Raw genomic sequence first — 10,608 nt, forward strand, 5'->3', positions numbered from 1 at the left:
ATCAACCAAGACACATGGCTACCCAACTGCTACACTCACCAATTCTATAAGAATCATTTTTGGATACATGGTTCATCAATATGTTAAACCAAACCTTTGGAATGTCGGGAACAACTAATAATGCACCCCTTACAATAACTCAAGCATATACATTTTCTAGATTTTCCTTTTGACAATTGGGGCATAAACTCAAAGTTAAGATAGAATGCATAGCCCATTCACAATACAAACTTTTTTTTACTCCAAAAGTGCTTATTATTAGTTCCTGCCAAAGGCAGGATACTATTGCATTCATTGAATGCAATTTTTCAAAGACTTTAAAATTTTATATGAAACTTACAATGTGTATATCTATTTTTCATTTTTCCTTATTTTATAAATGACATTTTCTATTCATTCTATCTCTCTATACTATTTTTGTTAGAGAGAAAAAGTGTATTTTTGTAACAAAAATACACATATTTTTTCAGCAACAATAATGCCATGCATTAATGATAGCTTTATCTTTTTCACAATTGTGACAAATTAATTAAAGTTTTGAAAAAGTAATTATTTTATCTTCCACCTCACTACCTAAGACATAGATGCATGTCTAATCAATAAGAACTAAATCATTTTTCTTACCAAAGATTGTAAATATATCAATCTATTATTTCTAACATCTTTTGAATTTAAGTTTATTTAAAATCTTACTAAAAAACTAATTATCATATCATTTATTTAATTTTTTTTCCATAATAATTTAAAATTATTTTATTCTAATTTTAAAATTAAATTTTTTATTCTAAATTATAATTAAATTAATAAATTTAAAAAGTATATTTTTAAGAATGTAATTTTTGATAAATTTTTACTAAATTGTTTTATAAATTTTGTTACAAAAAAATTTAATATTAGTTTTTAGTGTTGTATGTTTTCTGTTTTAAATATATTTATTAGTTTTACATTGTCCCTTACTTTTTTCAATTGTAAAAGGGTAAAAGCACAAATTTGTGTCACTATTTGGGATATCCAAGGGGGTTACAACCAAAATACTTTCGGTCAAAAGGGTTTCGGTCATAACCCCTTTGATTGTACAGAAACCTTTCGGTGAAAAGCATTTTGGCCAAAACCATAGTGGAATTATAAAAAGAAAAAATGTCTTGTTGAGGGTCATTTGTACTATTACAGATTTTGGGAGTGGTTTAGAGTGTTTCGACTGTAACCAGTAAATGGTTTTTTTTGTTTTTTAGTTATTATATGTTAGCTTTAGTCAAATTAATTGGCTTTTAAGTGTTTTAGTAATTAAATTTATTATATTTAAGTGTTTTATTAACTAAGTTTATTAAATTTATAGTGTTTTAGTAGTTGATTATTTAGACTAGCTATTTTTTTATATATAGTTAGATCAATATGTTAGATTTAAAGAAGTATATAGTATTTTTTAAGTAAATATCTATTTAATCATAAATGTAGATTTTACATCAAATATAGAAAATTCAAGTTGAGACCTAGATAACTAAAGTAATTACATTTGAGAAAACATTAGCATAGTACAAACCTATACAGATAACTAACATGTAACTTGAAGCATTAGGTATCTAACTGAACTATAATAAGTTCTAGTTGTTCAAACTTGAGAACATAAAATTTAACCAATTTCAAACTTAGAAAACTTGGAAACTATAATAACATGCATATACATGAAACTTTGAAAAAATTTTAAGACCTCAAGATAGCTAAAAATTAGTTATATTTTAGAAAATATTAACATAGAAAACCTATATACTATTTAATAACATGTGCATATTTATTGTTCACATACATGAGCTAGATACATCAAGTTTCAATATATAAAATTAACATGTGTGTTAAATTAAAATGATCTATATTTTTGAGTTACTTTCAACTTTGTTTGTACATGTCTTAAATTAAATTTAACTTTCAATTTTATATGTACTTAAACATATATCTTAATTCTACATTTAAAGATAGAGATCTTCTTTGCACATATCATTATGGCATCTAGTAGTGCACCTATGTCCTCAAGGGAGGCCAATATTTAGGGAGGGGGTCATAGTGCTAAGTCAAGCATAGCACGTAGACTAATATCATCCTCTGAGGAGAGAGAACATTTATTTAGAGATACAGTTGATAGGTTATCTCGTGCTATAGAGTATCTGAATTCTACACTTTTGGCTTCTACCACTCTCCCTAATAGGGAGAAGATTATTTCTATGAGAGATGAGTTATGCCATATGATTGAGATTATAGAGATGTACAGCCTATTTGATGATATCAATATTGAGACTTTTTACTCTTTCCTTTCTCACAGTATCACTAGCACTATACATAGATTGATGGAGAGGTCTCCACTGCCATGGTGAAGAGTATGTTTTATATTTTATATAGATAGGCCTAGGGTTAGAGCTTATTTAGCTACAAAGCGTATAGATCAGCTTGTGGCACCATTTATATATCCTAGGTGGTTAGTAATGCATCATAGGTGGCCACAAAAGGATGAGTTTCCTCCTAGTTTCTGTAAACAATTGTTTGCAAAATTTTATTTACATCAGGATGTTGATTATATAGATTTTTCAGGTCATGCTGGATAGGGCCTCGATAGATTGTCAAAGAGATTTAAACCTGTGAACACCACTATGCTTGTTAATAAATGGGCAATGGTGGGTCCAAACCTTTTGGCCATGTCGAGAGCTCCATAGATGGTTGCCATGGGTATGCCTATTCTTGGTGATATAGATAGGACTTAGATATATTCTAGCATTTTCATAGTTGCTATGTAGTTATAGGAGGTGTCTTTAGATTGATGTGGTAGATATATGTTACGATCTCGTGGTAACATTTCGACAACTACATCCTCTAGCACAGGAGTTGATGATGTGTATGAGATAGAAGATATACCATCTCCACTAGAGGTTTTTGCTATATTAAATGTGGATACATTGCATTATATGGCATCCTATTTGGCATCTGATCTTCTTGGTTCACATTAGGCATTATCGACAGTCACAGGGATTCCTCTTTGTGATATTGGTGGGAAAATCAACCATATTCTCTCATGCATAATAGGATCATAACCCTCACAGAGATGATATCCCTACACATTCTATAGCACTTGCTCCTACAGAGGGCCCTACAACACCTGTCCACACACCTACTCAGGATCCTATAGCACCTACTCCTACACAGGACCCCAGAGCACTTGCCCCCCTCTCCTACAAGACTATCCCATACTCAAGCCCCCATAGTATGATAGGCTCTATTTATCACTATGACTCTAGATGAGATGGTTGACTTGGACCAAACTACTCTATCACTACATGATTCAGATGTCAATCAGATTAGCAGAGCATTACATGATGCTATGGTAAATATAAATTTATATGTTTAAATTTATTTGTTACTATAATTTACACAAGTATACTTGTTTAGCATAGTTGAGCTTTTATACATGTATATATATACATATACATATATACATATACATATACATATACATATACATATGTATATGTATGTATATGTATATGTATATATATATGTGTGTGTGTATATATATATATATATATATATATATATATATATATATATATATATATATATATATATATTCAAGTGATTCAATTTAACTTGTGTAAATATATGTGTGTTCTATAGGGTCTTAGTGATAGTATGTTGCATTTTGGAGATATTCAAACTCCAATAGATCCTGCATGACATGAGTAACAGGTATGTTATGTATTTTTTATTATATATTTGATAGATATATATGTACATATGATATAATACATACACATATACATATAATTTCATAATTGAATTACAAATTTCTTTCATTTGACATAGGGTTTAGACCTAGATCGTAGAGCCTTTTGGGGTCATGGATCAGGAGGGGGATGTGTTTGATCTTATTTTATATGTCTATTTCATTGATGTTGGGACTTTTTTTCTTCTTTGTGTGTGTGTGTGTGTGTGTGTGTGTGTGTGTGTGTGTGTGTGTGTGTGTGTGTGTGTGTGATTTCAAATACTCTGATATGAAGACATGTTATTTCAGATACATGTGCTATTTTAGATACTTTTATATGGATACATGTTATTTCAAATACATGTGTTATTTCAAATACTTTAATATGGATACATGTTATTTCAAATACATTTGATACATGGTATTTTAGAGAGATTTGATGCGATCCTTTGGAGACATTTTATATGGTATTTTTGCTACATTTGACATGGGTGTACATTATTTCATAGATGTGTTATTTTTTAGATATACATATTATGTTCATGTTGATTGTATGTATGTTTTTAATATTCATATTTTTATTTCATGGATCATGTTATTTTGTACATGTGTTACATTGACATTTAATCAATAAATTTAATACATATTTAAGAACATAAAGAGTACTAGTAAAGAATACACAATGTGAACTACAACATTTAATCACTAAATTTAATACATATAAGAACACAAAGAATACATAAGAACATAAAGAATGTAATGCGTGCTATAGAATAAATTTTAAGAGTGCATTTAATCATTAAAGGGGTTGTCCTAATAGGATGTCTTAAGGGGAGATCCTAAGGGGAAGTCCTAATGGGATGTATGTACATATATATATACATGAAACCATACACAAAATATAAATAACAATACATGTTCATCACTAAATTTAATACATATAAGAACACAAAGAATACATTTACAAACATAAAGAATGTTTATGCATGCTATAGAGTCAATTTTAAGAGTGCACTTACACAAAATATAAATAACAATACATGAATGTTCATAATTTGTACCATATATCCAAGATCCATGATCAAATGTATATAAATTTATAAAATATATATCCAAAATTATCTATATGTAACTAGTAAATATGAAAGTATGAGAGTTGTACAGAGAAAATAAGTACAAATAGCTCTGAACTAGAGCTCCACAAACATTGTATTCTTAGGATCCTCTCTATTTTTCATTATCTCTAGAATATTTTCATGCTCTTCAATAGGCAGTTTCCACTTTTGATTTCCATGACGTCCTCTTCTTGGTATTGCATCAAATTGCAACTTTGTTGCTACAACATGGTTACTGTATTGTAAAACCTTTTCTCCAGGCATGTATTCAATAAATTCAATACCATTATTGGTTATCCTGATTTGTTGATAATATGTTTCTTCAATAAGAACTAATACAATTGGATATGACTGTCCATCAGCATCTATAGTTCCTTCTAGCAACTTGTGTTTTTGATGCAGCCAAAATTTCTCAAATAATTAACAAAAACATAAAAGAGAAAGAACACAAAAATAAATATTAGAACTCCAAATCTTTCTTTATTATTATTCCAAATCCTCCTCTCCCTACAATGAGAGAAACTACAATTTTAAATAAAATCTGAAATTACCATTTTTGGCAATTTTTTCATAAAAATTTTTTTGCCATTTTTGGTAATTTTTAAAACAATTCGAAAAAAGATGGATTTTTTTGTGAAGCTTCCTAAAACTAAGATAAGATGAACTGCCAATGAACATTCAAAATTGGAAGTAATATTTTGAGGTTACTAATAATAAAAAAACTTTCTAAAAACTAAGAAAAATATTAAAAGCTTTCAAAAAAACTACTAAAAGCTCCTACATCATTCTCCTCTGGTTGAAAGAACGTAGGTCCTGCAAGTTGTTTTTGAATGTGTATAGTTTTCTTTTCTGAAACTTTTCCTTTCATTGTATCAAACATTAATTTTATGAATTGAGAGGAATGCAAGTTTGTTCCTTTTTCATGGTCTTCCAATTTTTTGACATTTTATCATTCACCTTTGCAACTATCACAAGATCCCTCTTCCCCTTATTTTTCTTAACCCATATTTTACTCAACATCTTCTTAGTCTTTAAAATCCAAAATTCCATTTCTTCTGTATAAGCCTTTTCACCATAATCATTTATGTCTTCAACACATAATATATCAAAATATTCTCCATTACCACAATTTTTATAATATCCTTTAAAATATATATATTCCATATTAAAAAACAAATCTGAACCACCATCATTAAAAACCTTCTTATAAACATGCACTTCTACTTTCTCATTCTGAACATAAGATTCAAATACTTGAAAATTATAGGAAGACTCTTCTATGACTACGTTTACCATGTCTTCTTTAGTGCTTGATGTTGAAACAATCATGGGTATATTTTCCATTTCATTTTCTACCTCTTCCTCTTGCAATACTTTATTTTCCCTTTCCTGCATTTTCCTCTTTTGAAAAATCTTTTTAACAAGCCATGTGATCTTCTTCTTGATTAATAGGTACCTTTTTTTCATTTCTAATTCCATTAGATTTCTTAATTGTTTTCAAGTTTCTTGTAATTTTCTTACCATTTCTTTCAGCTCTAATTTCCTCATCTCTTCATCCTTCCTCTTCCTCTCTTTCTCTTTTATTTTATTTTCTTCTTTCCTCTTATGCAAATACTTCATCAACAAATCTAGCTCTTCAAATGAGTTCACCCTTCATCACAAATGGATCTTTTCTTTTCTACCTTTATTTGTGGAAACTAGTTCCTCTTCTCAACCTACATAAACATAAACTCACAACCACACAAATACAAAAATCTCCTTTTTCTAGACCTTTTGTGCTCTAATACGAAATGATGTAGCCAAAATTTCTCAAATAATTAACAAAAACATAAGAGAGAAAGAACACAAAAATAAATATTAGAAGTCCAAATTCTTCTTTATTATTCTTCCAAACCCTCCTCTCCCTACAATGAGAGAAACTACAATTTTAAATATAAATCCAAAATTACTATTTTTGGCAATTTTTTCATAAAACTATTTTTTGTCATTTTTGGTCATTTTTAAAACAACTCAAAAAAAGCTGATTTTTTTCATGAAGCTTTCTAAAATTTAGATAAGATGAACTTCCAACTAACATTTGAAATTGGAAATAGTATTTTGAGGTTACTAATAAAAAACAACTTTCTAAAAACTAAGAAAAATATTGAAAGCTTTCAAAAAAACTACTAAAAGCTCCTTCTTAGAAAGCCACTAAAAGCTCTTACATCAATTTTTCTTTTGTGCATCTTAGAAGATAATAGTCTACATTTTCTACATTATCTGCTAAGGCTTGGACAACAAAAATATATCTTGCAATGTACATAAAAAATAGACATGTTTATAATGTGAAAAATTTAATGAACATACATGTGTGTCATATATATGTACATATGCCACAAACCTGGCATAACTAAATTAGAAACATGCTCATGATCAGCTGAATATATAGGATCATGAATGTCAATGTCAATGTTAGGATCTTCAAAAGGGGGCTTTTTGACTATGTCCTTCAAATCCCAATCTGAAGGATATCCACTCACAATATTTTCACATAGACTCATTGGATTGTTCTTCATGCAGTCATTAAAAAAACATGATTTCTCTCATACTTTAATCATTGGGGGTTTTTGGTGCCCTGTAGTCACCAGTTGATGTAAACTTCTAATACCAAAAATTGTTTGACAATTGTAAGGATTAGACCAATCTATATCTATTACAAATATAGATAATTTAATTAATAACTTGAATTATAAGAATATGTACACACATACATATATTATATGAAATAAATAAATATACTTAACAATTGTGCCTTTCACTTCCCAAAAATAACTCTTATTGTATTCAGTATCCCGAGTAGCAAAATGATCTTTGCACCATTCAACGATTTCTTGTGCACTATTTATCCAATTACCTTCAGTAACATGCATGTACATATATAATTTAAAATAACTTATATATATATATATATATATATATATATATATATATATATATATATAGAATCTATACATGTATGTATGTTACAAGTAGATCAAGAACAAACTAAATTTATGTACATATGTACTTGCAAGTTCATGTTGTTGAAGTGTGCACTTTAAGCATGCTCTTGCTCCATCATGCTCCCCTTTTCCATGTTCACTTTTAAAGAATTTCCACATAACCCTAAAATTGCTTCTAGCATGTTGTATGGCTAACCAATTAAATGCTTTTGCAGATTTAAATTATCCTGTGAGTCCAAGAAATGAGATTAAAAAATAATTCTATAAATCAAATTGAAATACGTGTACAAATCAATATAAGTTTTACATTTAAAGTTAAATAAAAAAATGTACATGTATACATACACTAACTTGCACAACCATCGAACTAGATCCATTGCTTTGAAACATATATTCCATAATTTCTAAGATCTTCAAAGAACATTGCAAAACAATGAGTGACATAGCTCCTATCATGAACTCTATCATCACTAATATAGAAATGAACCTCATTGATGATAATGCATTCATTTTCTTCTAAACTTTCTATCTCATCCACCTCAAATTGTGCATGTCTATAAGTCACTTGCACAAATATTGTAACTTGTTCAGAATGAAAATATTGCCCTTGAAGCTCTATTTGAGGTGAAAATGTATAGTTCTCAGAAAAATCTACAACCAAAAGAATACAAACAGGTGGAAAACAATTTTTTGAATCATGAAATTGTTTAGCTTGCCATCATACACCATGAAAATGTTGGATATGTGGATATATCAATGGACAAATCTTACAGTTCATAAACTCATCATACCGCAATTCACTCTTCTTCAATAGATTTTTTTGGATTCAACTCCTATCTTATTTTGGTATGTCTCATATTCATATCTCATCCATTGAAACTAGTGTCAATTCATCAATATTCTCATTCTGTAGTGGAGATTTAGATAAATCTCCACAATTTGGACATTGATTTATGATGCATTTTACTTTGAACTCATCTAAATCTTCCAATTTTTTACATAATATAGACTTTAGAAATTGTGACATACTACTAGGGATGACTAGATTTGGATCAAGTACTACAATAACTTTTCTATATGATTGCAAGTGTAAACCAAATTCAACATGGTTTCAACAATAAGTTTAATGTATCTTATTTATGCATACAAAGGAAGGACATAGACTCTCAAACATTCTCTATTATATTTTCACATTTGGAAATTCTTGCTTGAATGTTTGAAATAATTCACTTTGTGTTATATTTATAAAATGTTTTGGATGTTCAATTTTAGTCCTTGTCTCTTGATCTTTAATTTTAATAGTATCACGTCTATTGGAAGAAACACGAGACGATATGGTCCAAAATTCAATAATCTATCTTTTTACATCTTCAAAAATTTTGCCTTTTCGAGGGACTCTACAAATATTTGCCCAATTATTCTCAATGTTTTCATCTAGCATATTTCTCCTCCTAATGTATCTTTGAATAGTTCTTCTAGATATATGCAGTAAATCAAAAATTGCATCTACTTATTTTCTATGTGTCAACTTTCTACTAGATATAATAGTCATCAATGCTCTACATGTAGTGTTCAAATCAACTCCTCAAGTTGTGTTGTCAATTTTGTTATAGACAGTTTGCAAATTTTTAACTATTATTTTATTAACATTATGTAGATGATTTTTCCTATTATCAACACCCAACAACTCAAAAATGGGCCTTATATCTTTTCTCCTAAATAACTTGACAAATAATTGTGTCTTTCCAAATATACTTTTGTTTTTGAAATATTCATCCCACATGTTTTGGCAATTCTTTTTAATAGTGTTCTCTTTTACCATTTCTATAGATCGAATTTGACTAAATATAGGTCATCATCCAAATCCATCAAATTTCCTACACCTAATAATATGTTTCTATCATTAGTACTACCAATTTATTCATCTTCATGAATCTCATCCTCTTCATGAATCTCATCTTCTTCATTAACTTCAGTAGGTTGGTTTTCATTACATTTTGTATGACCTTTCATTCTATCATCTCTTATTCTATCATATTTCCTTAATCAAGCTTTTTATTACCCATTCAATACTTTGGACTACAAGAAAATATTTTAATTTAGATTCCACTAAAAATATATTTCAATACTTCAATATAGAGTACATAAAATAACTAGGTGAAAAAAAAATACCTTATTGACAATCCTTTGTAATTGTCGTTAAACTCCAGGAAACAATTGATAAACATGGCTTCAAAATTTTATTTTATTTTGAAAATCCTCCTTTAAATTTCACAATTCACTGTGCATAATTTAAATTATAAATTGAAATTAAAATCAAATTATTTTATATATGAAACCACCAATGTAATTGCTAGCATTTTTTTGGGCCGACAAGAGTTATGGCTGAAAGGGTTATGACTGAAACCTTTTCGGTTATAACTACCTATGTGGTATCCTAAGTGGCATCTACACAAGCAAAAGATGCAATTTCTAAAATAAAAATCACTTGGAATACTAATTTCTCCATCCAACTTAAAGTTTTTTAAAAAAATGAAAAATACTCTTTGGTAGATCTAGGAGTCAAGATTATGGTCATATAAATTTTGTAGTATTTTGATTATTTAAAATATGTTATATTTAAAAAATATTATAAGTAGGTCTTTTAAGATTCAATAAGATGTCTATTTAGAAAAAGGAAAAATAGTAAATCATGTTCAAAATATAAAAACTTTATGTGTACCTCTAGAGGAGAGAGTCATCTTCAAGAATATGTAATTTAAAAAAA

Source organism: Cupressus sempervirens, chromosome 11, assembly GCF_028749045.1.
Source record: "Cupressus sempervirens isolate cs-2001-9-10 chromosome 11, ASM2874904v1, whole genome shotgun sequence".
Taxonomy (NCBI): Eukaryota; Viridiplantae; Streptophyta; class Pinopsida; order Cupressales; family Cupressaceae; genus Cupressus; species Cupressus sempervirens.